General features: G+C 47.3%; 1 long non-coding RNA gene and 2 other non-coding genes across 6 annotated transcripts; all 3 read left to right on the top strand.

Moving 5' to 3' along the window:
- The first annotated feature begins 1,326 nt into the window (after positions 1-1,326).
- On the top strand, positions 1,327-8,449 carry LOC102458716 (uncharacterized). Of its 4 annotated transcripts, none has more exons than XR_332758.5 (6): positions 1,327-1,421; positions 1,823-1,872; positions 1,972-2,049; positions 3,413-3,527; positions 3,620-3,790; positions 8,281-8,449. It is a non-coding gene; the product is annotated as an uncharacterized LOC102458716 (long non-coding RNA). The 4 variants fall into 4 exon arrangements; XR_016349702.1 differs by having other exon boundaries at positions 1,342-1,421; positions 1,815-1,872; XR_016349703.1 differs by lacking the exon at positions 1,327-1,421 and adding an exon at positions 1,557-1,571 and having other exon boundaries at positions 1,815-1,872.
- Positions 3,119-3,251, top strand: LOC112547541 (small nucleolar RNA SNORA3/SNORA45 family). Its single transcript, XR_003091307.1, has one exon. It is a non-coding gene; the product is annotated as a small nucleolar RNA SNORA3/SNORA45 family (small nucleolar RNA).
- On the top strand, positions 4,187-4,318 carry LOC112547539 (small nucleolar RNA SNORA3/SNORA45 family). Its single transcript, XR_003091305.1, has one exon. It is a non-coding gene; the product is annotated as a small nucleolar RNA SNORA3/SNORA45 family (small nucleolar RNA).
- Positions 8,450-14,936: the final 6,487 nt, after the last annotated feature.

Below are 14,936 nucleotides of genomic sequence, written 5' to 3' on the forward strand. Positions count from 1 at the left end.
GGTGGAAACTGAGGCCCCGAGTTCCCGACAGCCCTTTGCGCTCTGAGTGGCCACGTCCTTAGTCCCCTCCCTCCGTGAGACCAAAGCCCAGCCTGGCTCCCTCTTGCCCAGTCATGCGTGGGGCTGCAGCAGCAAGCATTGCTTCTGCAAGGAGGACGAAGAGGCACCCAGCAGCACTAACCTGAGCAGCCCGGGCTCCTTTTGCCTGGCATTGCAGCCTTGTCCTCCCTCCCTCTCCCTTCTCACTGTGGGGGAGAGGACGGGAGGAGGAAGGTGGAGGGAATACCCTGAGGCTCACTGAATGGGGAAGAAGCGCTCCCCCTTCCAGGCTGGGGAAACAGCAGCACACGACACCCTTCCCTCAAGCCCACTTCTAGCTCCTTGCCCCCCCACCAGCCACCCATCCTACCCCCAGCCTACTCCTTCACCCTACCTTTCCAACAGACCTCGCACCCTCAGTCCCTCCTGCTCAGATTATGCCCCCATCCCTAGCCCACTCAGGAGCAGCCTTGTCCCACACATTGAGCCCCTGTTTTGGCCCCATCCTGAGCCTAGGGAGTCCACAAAATCCACTAACCCTGGAACTCCAGAAGAGTTATCTGGCCTGAGGCCTCGAACCTCAGTCCTGCCCCTCCCATGGGGCTGGAGCACTGGGCGAAGGGGGGGGGGAATGAGGTGCTTCGGGGGGGGGGGGGGGGAGGCACATCAATGAAGCCTGGGAGTTTTTAGAGAGGCTTTTTTACCGTCTGACTTGTGTGGCCCCCACCTGATTTGTATGGCCCTGATTCTAAAAAGACTCCCCCCTCCTGCCAGAAATAAAGACAGCGCTGAAACCTTTTTGTGTTGGACATAATATTTTACTTTATTTAAAATGAAGCCTGGCAAACAAGGCCCCCGTTGGGGCTCATCCCCCAGTCTGGCTGCAGCAGCCTGTCCCTGGCCCCAGTGCTGGGGAGATCCCGCGGCCCATCCCCTATCTGGCCGCAGAAAGGGTTGGCGGAGGCCCCCCCCCCCCGCTGCAGCATGGGTAGGAAGGGCCACGAGCCCCAGAGCTGGTGTCTGGCCCCAGGGTTGCCACATGCAACACGGGCTTGTCCCGCACGCTTGTGCCCTGGAGGCGGAGAACAAGGTGCGATTTGTGACACCCCTTCCAACAAGCACGTGCCGACTCTGCCACAACTCTCAGAGCGCGGCGAGGCGGCCTGTGGCGGCCCCAGGGCCACGAGGGCGCAAGCAGCTGCCGCGGGTACCACACGCCCGGCCGGCCGGCCAGACAAAGGCCCCGACTGACTCACCGCCCCCGTGGCGTCTCGCGAGATCTAGTTCACCCTTTCCTCCTCCCACTGCTTCCCGCCCCCTGACGTCTCGTCTCGCGATGCTCCGCGGCCTCTTTCTCTTTCCCGGCGGTCGGCGCCAAGATGGTGGGTTGCAGCGTGAGGGCTCCTGCTGCGCGCGGGGCCGAGTTGCTGGTGGCGGTGGGGGAGGGGGAGGGGGAGCGGGCGCGGGCTGGGCTGCGTGTCGGAGTCGGCTTGAGGCTGGGCCCTGCGCGTGCTCAGCGCCCGCCCGGGCCGGTACGAATGGAGGGGGGGGGGAGCGCCAGCGCCAGCGCCTCTGCCGGGTCTAGCGCCCCTTCCTGCCCGGGGTGCCCCGCGCGTGCGGGGAGGGTCCAGCCGCTGCTGTGGAAGCGCCGGGGACCGTAGTCAGGCCCGCGTCCCGTTGTGCGAAGTGCTGGGCCCGTTCCCTCCAGCGCTGTCACCTGGGCTCGGCTGTTCGTACAGTTACTGTCGGTTCGGTTTGTTAATGTTTGCACCTAGTTTTCCAGCCTAAGGAAGACGGAGAAGCTGGGAGGACACGTTAGCCGCAGCCGTCTTGGTACGTGTGGAAAACTTTTACTCATGTGCTCGTGTTGGGACTCAGTGTAGGGCACTTCATTGCCCCTTGCGTCACAATCCCTCTTTACATTTCTCCTAGGCAAACGCAGAAAGCATCAGTCACCGGCCATGGAAATGCTGGGGGCCTGCACCAGCACACAATTAACTTAGACACGTGGTAAGGCATACGATTTTTTTCCTTTAAACCCCTACCCCAAAGATTACCCCTTACTAATCTTGCAAGAAAACTTAGCTGATTTCTTTTATAGTTCTCAATATCATTTATTGCAGGGGTTTGAAACCTCAGGCCAGGGGCCAAATGCGGCCCCGAACTTGCCTAGATCCGGCCCCTGCGGCTCAGGGCTCACCCTCAGCTTTGGGGAGTCTGCCCTGGCACTCCAGCTACCCTGCTACAGAGCTGGAGCACACTAAATCTCCTATCCTGGACACCCTCCCCCCCCCCCCCCCCCCCCCGGGTTCTGATATGTGAGGAGAATGTGGGGAGTATCTTTCTTCTCAGTCTGCCCTGTCAGTGAAGGGTGGTTTTTTCCCTTCTCACTTGGTCATGGCCCCCCAAAAAAGGTTCCCTTCCCATTTACTGCAACTATTTAGCCTTTTGTCCATCTTTTCTTTTAAAAGTAAAGTGCTGGTAACGATCTCATGTTTTAGTGAGTTACATGTGGTAAAAATAACTTGTTTCAAAGCTTCTAGTGCAGGGGTGGTGAACATAAGACCTGGGAGCCAGATCCAGCCCCAGCTTGCCTGGATCCAGCCCCTGATGCTTGGAGCTTCCCCCACCCCAGCATTGGGACGCTTGCGTGCTGGCACTCCAGCCCTCCCACCAGCTCTCCACAGGGCTGTGGCACACAAAATCTACACACTTGGGTCCCCTAGTTTCTGAGTGTGAAGGAAATGTGGGGGAGTGTCTTTCTCCTCAGTTGGATGCCATGTCAATAAGGGTGGTTTTGGGGTTTATTTTATTTTTGATACTTCTCACTTGTGCGAGGCCCCCCAACTGATTTTTCTGTGGGTCAGTGGTCCCTGATCTAAAAAAGGTTTCCTGTCCCTCTTCTAGTGTATGTTTGCCACAGTTAAAGTTTGCAAGACATTGATAATTTGCTTAACTTTGATTCTACATGGTATGCATGTATACAACGACAGTAGATGAATTTAAGCTTTTGTATTTCCTGATTTCAGTGGTGTGTGTTTTTGGGGGGGGGGCATGAGGAGTCCTGTATTTAAACATTACAGAGTCTCGTGTCGCATCTAGACATTGCCCATTGTCATAGTTGTGCTTGAGTACTCGGAAAGTAACAACTAATTTCTGTTCACTGACTGTCACTACTTTCAGTTCAGTCAGTCACTGGGTTAGTAACAAAAGATCTGAATCTACATTTATTGTACAACAAAATCTGCTAAAGTCAGAGTTGTGGGTGCCTATGAAATATAGAATGGGGCCCAAACTGTTCACAAGAAAGATGAGTTGTGACTTTTTTTAATCAAAACATCAATTTTACTAACGAGATTTATTTAATTTCTAGATCTGGAAAATGTGAACATCCCTCAAGAATATGCAAATAGTGACTCACACAAGAGTTTTAAAGTTCAGATGTATTTGTATATGATTTTTCTGTGGCAAATTGTAGTACAATAAAGGTTAGTATTTTTAACTGATCTGATTTTAGCACAGCCAATTCAAAAGAAATTTCAAGGAACATGATCTTTTATCCAATATTTTTCCTCCCCAGTCATCTTGATTATTTTGAGAAAGTTGGTATTAGATGGTGCCACTCTGAAGAACTAGAGAACTTCTGTCCTACTGTCAGCTTGGATGAATTGTGGTCATTTGTTAGTGAGCAGACAAGATTCAACTATGCAAAAAAACAGGCTGGATTAGCTTCATTGGTGTTGTATACTCGGTAAGAGTGCTATTTCATCCTGTCTTCAGAATCAATACTGTAGTGTCTAAACAATTAAAATATATGACTGTTTGCTCATCTAGGAAATAAAACTAAATTTTGGATAATTTACAGTTCGTAGGTTGTTTTGAAATGTCACGTGAAAGACTTTGGGAGCATCTGACTGAAACAGTTCTACTAGTGTATGCTTCTCTTGCCTGATCCCTTGGTTTTTCATGGATTAGTATAAAAACAAAAAAAATTTTAATACTAAACTTGAGATTTGACATTCTTCATTTTTAAAACCGATGTATATAAGATGAGCTTATAGATTAGCTTTTAAAAGGATTTGGAAGATTCTATAAAAGAAAAAACTTTCATTGCTTGTTTTGGTCTAATAAAGTTGGCCTCTTTAGCACCGAGACTAGAGTCACATCCTAACACACATCATTGTCTTGGTGTGCTATAGTCCTCGGAGATAAATTTCTGATCCTTATTCACTGGCTGTGATGATTCATATTGCAGTCAGCCACCGAATCAGAGACATTCATTAGTTAACCTGTCACAACAGGGGGACGGAAAAGTGTCTTGTATGGGAAGACTTAGGTTTATTGGTTTTGAGACTAGCTGGCTCTCCACAAGCACTGATGCGCACCTGCGCTCCTCCTCATCCCTTCAATAAACAGGTAGCAGCACGAGGGGCATGCATAGGGAGCTGGCTTGAAAGCCACTTCCCGTGCCAGCTGGCATGTGCCTCCTGGCCACTTGCTGCCTCTTATACAGAGGTGTTTGGGGGTACATGTAGTCAATAAGGTTAACCAATAAGACCGGGCATTATAGTAATACCAAAGATCCTCAGTAGGGGATTGGGGGCCACTGTATGCTAGGTTCTGTACAGACATCCAGAAAAAGACAGTCCTGGTTTGATTTGAGGTTAGACTTGGGTGGAGATTCTCATCCTTGATAGGATCCCTTTAGTTAAAAATTTGGAGTAACATAATTGGGACTCTAAAAGCCCCAGATCTGGTTGGGCATGGACTTTCCTGAGGCTTGGAACTAGGGAAGACAGCTAGCAATAGAAGGTGGGTAAGGTAGCTTGATTTTTTTTTTCCACCAAAAGAAATTAGTTTGTGGTAGAGGTGTTACCTTATATTTAAAAAAAAAAAAAAAGGTGATACCATGCTAGGGATCTACTACAGACCACCTACCCAGGCAGATGAGGTGGATGAGCCTTTTTTTAAACAACTAACAAAATCATCCAAAACACAGGATTTAGTGATGATGAGGGACTTCAATTATCCAGACATCTGTTGGGAAACGAACACAGCATGACACCGATTATTCAATAAGTTCTTGGAATGCATTGGAGACCACTCTCTTCTCCCCTCCTCCCTCCCAAGGTTGAGAGAGCTACTATGGGGAAGCTATTCTAGATTTGATTTTTAACAATAGGGAAGAACTGGATGAAAATTTGAAAGTGGTAGTCAGCTTAGGGTGAAAGTGATCATGAAGTCATAGCTTTCATGATTCTAAGGAATGGTAGAAGAGAGAACAGCAAAATGAAAACAATGGATTTCAGGAAGGCAGATTTTAATAAACTCAAAAGAGCCGGTAGGTAAGATCCCATGGGAAGCGAGACTAAAAAGAAAAACAGCTGAAGACTGTTGGCAGTTTTTCAAAGGGACATCAAGGATCCAAAAACAAACTCTTGCACTACGTAGGGAAAGATAGAAAATATGGCAAGAGACTATCTTGGCTCAATCAGGAGATCTTACATGATCTAAAAATAAAAAAGGACTCTGATACAAAGGAGAATACTAAGTCAAATTACAAAGGATGAGTATAAGCAGATATAAGTATATGGGGCAAGATTAGAAAGGCAAAGATACAAAATGAGCTCAATCTAGCTACAGACAAAGGATAACAAGAAAACATTCTACAAATACGTTAGAAGCAGGATGAAGACTAAGGACAGGGTAGGCCAGCCCATTCCTCAGTGGGGAGAGAGAAACAATAACAGGAAACTTGGAAAGGACAGAGGTGCTTAACTTTCTCTTTCTTTTGAAGATTGATGGTGACAGGATGCCTAATATAATGAATGCTAGTAGATATGGGATGGGTTTAGAAGTTAAAATTTAAAAAAAGAATGTTAAAAATTACTTAAAGTTAGATATCTTCAAATCACTAGGGCCTGATGAAATGCATTCCATCTTTGAAAAGTTCATGAAAGTAGGAAGAGATTTCTAAAGATAGGAAAAGGGCAAATATAGTGCCTATTTGTAAAAAAGGGAAAAAAGAGCAACTCAGGAAACTACAGACCAATCAGCTAACTTCTGTGCCAGGGAAGATAATGGATCAAATAATTTAGGAATTTATCTTAAAACATCTGACATAAGGTGATGGGTAACAGCCAGCAGAGATTTGAAAAGAACAAATCATGGCAAACTAATCTGATAGTTTTCTTTGATAGGATAACAAGTCTTGTAGATAAGGGAGAAGCATTGGACATGATATAACTAGGCTTTAGTGAAGCATTGGATATGGCCTTGCATGACCTTATCCAGTGGTCCCCAGTGCGGTGCCTGTGGGTGCCATGGTGCCCACCGGGCCATTTCTGTGTGCCCGCCAAGTGATCAGGGCCAGCCCCACCCCCGGGCACGTGGTGCATGAGCAGTGCCAACCCCTGGGTGCATGGGTGGCACCACTCCCAGGTGCGCAGGACATGATCGGTGCTGGCCCTGGGTGCATGGCGGTTAGGCGGCCCCATCCCCGGGCAGGCAGCGCATGGGCGGTGGTAGCCCCACCTCCGGGTGCATGGGACATGGGCTGTTCAGGCCCCAGGTGTGTAGCGTATGGGTGGCCCCACCCCTGGGCATGCAGCACAGTTGCGGCACCAGCTCCAGGCACGCAGCATATGGGTGGCCCCGCCCCCAGGCACATCCATGGCCCTACCCTGGGCGCCCGGCAGCCCCAAAAGGTTGGGGACCACTGACCTTATCAATAAACTATGGAAATACAATCTAGAAGGGGCTAGTATAAGGTAGGGATGTTAAATTTTGTTTAATAAAATACAGATGAGGGATTTTTCATTGTCTAGTTGATAAATGGGGAGCTGCAGTAGGGTTAGGTCCCGACTAGTACCCTGCCCCCCGCGGAGACTGCAAGAGAGGGAAGCGACTAGTCAATGGACTAGCTTACTATCAAATAAGCTTTTGCTTATTGGATAGTTGACTAGTCGCTTACATCCCTACTGTAAAGTGGGTGCATAACTGGCTGGATAACCATTCTCAGTAGTTCTTAACAGTCATGCTGATAGGGCATTACAATTGAGTTTCTGCAGGGATCTGTTTTGGGACCGGTTCTGTTCAATATCTTCCTCAAGTGAGATAATGGCAGTGAGAGCAGATAATACTAAACTGGGAGAGGGTGCAAGTGATTTGTAGGATAGGGTCATAATTCAAATCTGGACAAACTGGAGAAATGGCCTGAGGTAAATAGGATGAAGTTTAATACAGACAAATGGAAAGTACTCCACTTAGGAACAATTTGTTTCACACATACAGAATGGTAAGGGACTGTCTAGGAAGGAGCACTGCAGAAAGGGATCTAGGGATCATAGTGGACCACAAGCTGAGTCAACAATGTGACACTGTTCCAAAAAGCAAATGTGATTCTGGGATGCATTAACAAGAGTAGTATGTGCAAGACACAAGAATTAATTCTTCCGCTCTGCTCTGCACTGATTAGGCCTCAGTTGGAGTATTGTGTCCATTTCTGGACGCCACATTTCAAGAAAGATGTGGAGTCATTGGAGAAGGTCCAGAGAAAAGCAACTAAAATGATTCTAGGTCTAGAAATCATGACCTATGAGTCCAAACTGAAAGAATTGGGCTTGTTTGGTTTAGAAAAGAGAAGACTGAGAGGAACATGATAGCAGTTTTCATGCAGCTAAAAGTGTGTTAGAAGGAGAAGACTGAAGGAAAATTTTTTTGCCTCTGATGCAAGAAGCAGTGAGCTTAAATTGTAGCAAGAGATTTAGGTTGGATATTAGGAAAAACTTCCTAACGGGGTGGTTAAACACTGGAATAAATTGCATAGGGAGGTTGTGGAATCTCCATCATTGGAGACATTTAAGAGAAGGAATGATCTAAATGGTGCTTGGTCCTGCCATGAGGGCAGGGGATTGGACTTGATGACCTTTCAAGATCTCTTCCAGTAGTAGTATCCTATGATTTTGATTCTAGTTCAATAAAAATTACCTCATCCAGCTTCTATCAGTCATGATCAAGTATTAATTTGAATGGATCTTAATGGTTGTATGTGGTTGTATTTATCTCATAATTCTTATGGAGTTCCATCTGCCAAGGAAAAATTATCTTCACAACTTGCATCAAAGTCTTTTGATTTAACCAAATTACACATGTTGGTGTGGATGGGAGAAGAATGAGCATGGAGTATCTCAAGTGTTTAATTGAAATTTGTTTGCTAACCTATCTTTTGCAACTTTCTAGGATTATTACAATGTCCTGGGCAAGGGGAAGCTGCTCAAACAGCCTGAAAATGTGAAGGCAAAATTCCTCAGCTGGAGATCAGAGGAAAAGATCAAAGATGTTGATGGAGCGTGCGTGCTTATGGCATAAAGGAGTTTTGTATTTATATGAATAAAGACCTATAAAATGAGTGGTTTTCACTTTAGTAAATCAAAGATTTTTTAGGGAGATGTTTGCTTAACTATATGTTTCTAATACTTAATCAAACTTTGGGGCCTGTTCCATACCACAGCTTTTAACTGAGGTTTATGACATTTGCATGGCTGGTTCTCAACTATATTGAAGAATGTCCAATAGTTTTGCTTCTGCTGGCATATTTGCTTTCCCGTGACTGGACATTTAGTCTCCTGCAGTTTGTACAGGACCCTGGAGCCATGTTTGTATAACTCATTCAAATGGCTTCAAATTGGTGACTCTAGCTTTTCGTGGTAATATAAATAGTCCCAGAATTGCCCATTTTCAGTTAATGCTGCTTTATGTGCCTGCAGAACATCCTGCTGCAGAACAGTGGGCTTTTTTCTCTTTCTGTAGAATGCAGTGGTACCAGCAAAGGCATAGAGAAATGCACACACGTTTTTCATACCAGCTAGTGATCTGATAATGTGACATTTACTTATAAGTGGTCTACAACAGGGCTACTCAACACATGGCCTGCTTGTTTGCGGCCTGCAATGCAGTTTGAGTTTACGTGGGGCTCAACATGCAGCCTGCAGGTGGGAGCCAAAACAAAAAAGTCAATATAATGGTATTCTGTTGATATTTGTTTTAATAATTAAATTCCTGGACTGTCATTGTCCATTAAAAGTGCTGTCAATGGGTGCAAATGGGGTAAACATTGCATTTTATTATCAGCAGAACTGACTTAAATGGGGCCTGTGTGTTGTGTAGCCCTGATTTCTACTTGCATTATATTAAATGGAGATGGAGGGAAAAAATTAAATCAGTATTTTAGGAAATGAAAGCCACCATTTCTGCTCATGTTGCTACAGGCATTGTCCTTGTATCCAGTAGTTTTGATACTTGAATTTTAGTGGTGCAGTCTTCCTTTCAGTGTACCTCCTATCATTCATGTTTGGTACAGTGGGAGGCTGATTGCATCTCTTTGTAGAGGTATGGTCTATTTTGGTCCCTTTAATGTACATTGTACATAGGTTGGACATTTCTGTACATGAGGGAGTCATGTGAATTATCTACAAATGAAAATTGTTTATATAATATCTAGCATAGTTGGGTCCTAAACTCAGTTTTTTTCTGTTTCATTTAGATCAGGGGTAGGCAATTTTTGTGTGTGTGTGGAAGGGGTGCACTCCCAAGATTTTGGCAAGTGGTCAAGAGCAGTTGTGGGCAGGAGGTTGGGGTGCAGAATCTGGTTGTGGCTTGGGGGAAGATGTAGGAGTGAGTGTGGGGCAGGGGAGTTGTCTGGTGATAACCTGGGGCCAGACATGGGGATGCAGGAGGTGGTGAAGTGCAATTCCTGCCTAGCAGGACCTGTAGGCTTCCTGCCTGCTGCCAGCCCCAGGCTGAAAGCGACTAGCTGCTCCTTCCATGTGTAGCCTTGTATGAAGGGAAGGGGGACTTTGTGCACTGCCCCCAGCCCAGTCATTACTGCTCCTGTGGCCCTTTTCCAACCAATTCTGATTGGGTTGTGTGTAAAGTCTCTCTCTCTCCCCCTCTTCCCCCAAACCAGTGTGCCACACATAGAAAAAGTAGCCAGCTGCTTTGGTGTGGGACTGCGACAGGCAGGGCTCCTGCTTGAGGGTCCTAGCTGGGAAGGCTGGATCCAAAGGCTTGGCAAGCCACATTTGACCTGCATCTTATCTGCCCCTGGTTTAAACAAGTTGCTCTAGAGTTGGGCTTGGGGTAAGGCAGTGGTCTCCAACATTTTCACACCGAAGATCACTCTTTAAATCTCAGAACAGGGGAAGATCTACTGCCCCGCCCCTTCCTTGAAGCCCCGCCCTCTCTATTCTCCTGTCCATCACTTGCTATTCCCAACCCTTACTTACACACTCTGATAAACAGTTTATTTTTAAATTATGCGATATATAAAATTAAAATCACATGTTTATAGTTATGAAATAAATGGTCTGTTTTTTATTCATGCTACAATGAAGCATTAATAATTATACATTTTGTGGGGACAGTTCTGCGGCTGGGGGCAGGGGAGAGGGAACAGGGTGCTGGGAGGGCAGAGGACAGGGTTCTGCAGCAGGGGACAGGGTGCGAGTGGGGACAGAGTTCAGGGAATGAGGACAGGGGAATAGGGTCTGGGGACGGTGCCAGTGGCAGCAGAGAGTCCCCTGCATCTGCCTCATCCCAGGATTCCCTTCCCCCCCCCCCCCCGAGAAGGAAGCCAGCACATGCCTCCTCCAGGCCTGACTCCCCCTTCTCCCCCCCCCCGCGGGGCAGGGACACCCCTCACGTGCCTGCCCAGGGGGCCAAACCCCCGCGGGAGCCTGCCCCGAAGAAACCCCCTCCTATGGCGCAGCCAACCCCCGCCCTCTCCTCCCGCAGCATAGCCAACCCCCACGGGTGCCTGCCCCTGGGCCAAACCCCACCTTCCGCGGCTCGGCCCAGCCCAGCCAAATCCCATGGCCAACCCCCACTCCTACGGTGCAGGGAAATCCCTGTGCTCAACTCACCCCTCCAGAGCTGGCGGCGCAGAGAAGCCTCCACACTTCTCCGCCAGGGCCGACGCCCCCTCCCGCAGCACGCAACAGAGCTGCGGGAGGGGAGCAGCCCGCACACTTCCAGAAGTGACGCGGGCTTCAAATAGAACTTCCGTCCACCCTGCGGGAAGCCGGCACTACACTAGAGGTAGGTAGTGGGGCTTCTCGGGGGTGAGGGGTAAATGGGGCAGGGGTTGCCCGAATGCCTCGCGATCGACTAGTCGAGGCCTTGCGATCGACGGGTTGGTGACCACGGGGCTAAGGACTTCAGTTAGCAGGCAGCCCTGGTGAAGAGTACTACTCCAGCCCTCTGCTTGCAGCAGAATGGGGCCAGGTGTGAAGTGTCGCTCCATGCCTGCTGCATCTCTAACAGGCATAGCTGAGACATGCTGGTGTAGGTCCATGCACCCCTTATGCTCCCCATCTACTGTGAGGAACCCAACAGTGTACGCTAGCAACATCCCCAAAGAAGGACTAAAAGCTCTTCCCCCACCCACCTGCTATCCCTAAAGCAATGGTCTCCAACCATTTTAAGCACAAGCGTACTTATTTAAGTGCAATCCAAGATCTACCTCAAACACATGGGCTACGTCTACACTGGCCCCTTTTCCGGAAGGGGCATGTAAATTTCACTAGTCGTCGTAGGGAAATCCGCGGGGGATTTAAATATCCCCCGCGGCATTTAAATAAAAATGTCCACCGCTTTTTTCCGGCTTTTAAAAAAGCCGGAAAAGAGCGTCTAGACTGGCCCCGATCCTCCGGAAAAAGTGCCCTTTTCCGGAGGCTCTTATTCCTACTTCAAAGTAAGAATAAGAGCCTCCGGAAAAGGGCACTTTTTCCAGAGGATCGGGGCCAGTCTAGACGCTCTTTTCCGGCTTTCTTAAAAGCCGGAAAAAAGCGGCGGACATTTTTATTTAAATGCCGCGGGGGATATTTAAATCCCCCGCGGATTTCCCTACGACGACTAGTGAAATTTACATGCCCCTTCCGGAAAAGGGGCCAGTGTAGACGTAGCCATGTACTCTTGCCCTACTGCCTTTGTGCTCCTGGCCCAGTCTCTGAGGCCCTGCCCCTGCTCACTCCATCCTCCCCCACTTTCACTGGGCTGGGGTAGAGAATTGGGGTGCAGGTTCTGGTCTTGGCTTAAGGGATTTAGAGTGTGAGGGGGTTCTAGATGCAGGCTCTGAGAGGGTGTTTGGATTCAGGGTTAGGGCAGGGGCTTGAGGTATAGATGGTGGTTCATGACTTGGGTAGGGGTTCAGAGCTGGCTCCAGCTGGGCACTGCTTAGTTCAGGTGGCTTCTGGGTGGTGGTGCATTGGAGCCAAGGTAGGCTCACCCCTGCCCTAGCCCTGCACCACTCCCAAAAGCAGCCAGCAAACTTGCTCTTTCCTTAGTCCTGTTGTGCCTCCTCCCTGCTCTGTGGAGGTAGGATACAGGGTGGGAGAAGGGGGTACCTTGCCATCAGTGCTCTCCTCTCCCTCCCCTGTCCTGCACAGAACTCAGGTGGCTCCTGGGGGAACAGCTCCAAAATAAAGGGCAAGTGATGTGCAGCAGTGGGAGGAGGAGCAGCTGAAGTGCTGGCACTTGATAGCCTCTTGACCAAACTAGTCAGGATCATGTGTCAGAGGCTCAAAGATCTATCAGTAGATCTACTGGTTGGTGACCACTGCCCTAAAGAGTGCCTAGGGGTGAGAGGTGTGGAGAATGAGAAAAGTCCAGAAGGGCACCCTTACCCCGCCCTTTTCATCTGCCTGGTGATTCTTTTCTGTAGGATTTTATGAGAAGCAATCCCATTCCACACCCATCGGGTGCATCTAGACTGGAAAGATTTTGCCAGCTGTCTACACCAGTTGCTTTAATTTGCACAAGAGCACTGACTTTGTAATGTACAAAATCAGTGCTTCTTGTGCAAGTACTTTCATGCTCCCGCTTGGGAAAAAGCCCTCTTGCGCAAGAATACTTGCTCAAGATGGCCAGTGTAGACAGGAAAGAATTGTTTTGCGCAAAAAAGCCCCGATGGCTAAAATGGCGATCGGGGCTTTCTTGTACAAAATCACGTCTAGACTGGCCACTGATGCTTTTGCGCAAAAGCATCCTTGCCAATCTAGACGCTCTTTTGCGGAAATACTTTTAATGGAAAAACTTTTCTGTTAAAAGTATTTCCGCAAAATCATGCCAGTCTAGACATAGCCATCTTGTTTCTGTGGTACAACTGAACCCTTACCTTGGTTTCTTCCCAAGGCCTCAAGAGAATTACTTAGTTTGGCCTGCCTGTCTGAAAAATCTGACTGAATAAAACACTCCGGCACATTGAGGTTTTTGAAAAGGGGACAAAATACTTCATACCAATGGTTTGAACAGAGGGCAACACTTGCAAATCACCACACAGAGACTCATGGCTGGTAAACCCTTTGTAGGCCATCCGAAGAAGTGGGCTGTGCCCACCAAAGCTCATGATACCATCTACATGTTTTGTTAGTCTATAGAGTGCTACCAGACTATTTTTTAAGTTTATCCTGTACAGACTAACTTGGCTACCCCCTCCCTGCAACTCTTTTAGGTGTGTAAACTACATGGCTACGTCTAGACTGGAATGATTTTCCGGAAATGCTTTTAATGGAAAAGTTTTCCATTAAGCCAGGGGTGTCCAAACTTTTTTCAAAGAGGGCCAGATTTTATGAAGTGAACATGCATGAGGGCCGACCATTTTGCCTGACATTCTTTGAACCATTAAAATTAAATGCAAATTAACTATTTTATGCAAAGTTTATTGCAAACGGCATACTTTTCATTTCGTCACATGGATGACAAATCTAAACAGGTGTTAAATCACTCTGCCTTTCATATCTGAAGGCCAGATGAAAAAAAAAATCCAGGAAGCTGAAATATATGTCAGGAACATTGTAAAGTACATTACATATTATTGGTAATAAAGATTGTCAACTTTTAAGTTCAAAAAATATGAACAGGAACATAACACCAAGTATACATGTTGTGTCCAAATATATTTATAACTGATTTAGACGAACTGACATTAACTGAGATTTTACAATGTATTCATCTCAATACATATGTATTCGTTGGGGGCCATAAAAGATAGATATTGCCAAATTACCTGTGGGGCCGTATTAAACCGGAACACGGGCCGCAATTGGCCCGCGGGCCGGACTTTGGACATGCCTGCATTAAGCATTTTCGGAAAAGAGTGTCTAGATTGGCATGGATGCTTTCCCGCAAAAGCACTTTTTGCGGAAAAGCGTCGATGGCCAATCTAGACACGCTTTTGCGAAAAAAGCCCCGATGGCCATTTTCGCGATCGGGGCTTTTTTGCGCAAAACAAGTCTCAGCTGTCTACACTGGCCCTTTTGCCCGAACGGGAGTAGCATAGTATTTCCGCAAGAAGCACTGATTTCTTACAGTAGGAAGTCAGTGCTTTTGCAGAAATTCAAGCGGCAATGTAGACAGCTGGCAAGTTTTTCCAGAAAAGCGGCTGATTTTCCGGAAAAACTGGCCAGTCTAGACACAGCCCATGTGTTTTGGGAAAACTTTTATACATGCTAGGAGTAAGAGTCTAGGTATACCACATCTACCTTCTCAACAAGGCTTGTTATTCCATCAAAGCAATGGATTGGTTTGACAGGATATATATATTTTTTTAAACTAGTGAATGCTGACTTACTTGTCACCTCATCTGTACTTGCACCTTTCCAGTCTCCCATCTTCCATGCCTTCTCAAGTTGAGGGAGTTTTCAAAAGTACTGAAGAGGTTACAACTAAGAGGAGGCTGTAAATTTACTACTGTGACAAGCCTATGCGTGGTAGTTGTTTTACACTACACTTTGACTTAAAGCTTATTTTACAAGATGAATAAGAAGAGACTATCAGTAAGCATCTGAAGAGCCACCAGTACACAAATTAGTAGGTACTGAGTATTCCTCACAATAAGC

Source organism: Pelodiscus sinensis, chromosome 5 (assembly GCF_052426305.1).
Source record: "Pelodiscus sinensis isolate ZL-2025 chromosome 5, ASM5242630v1, whole genome shotgun sequence".
Classification (NCBI taxonomy): Eukaryota; Metazoa; Chordata; order Testudines; family Trionychidae; genus Pelodiscus; species Pelodiscus sinensis.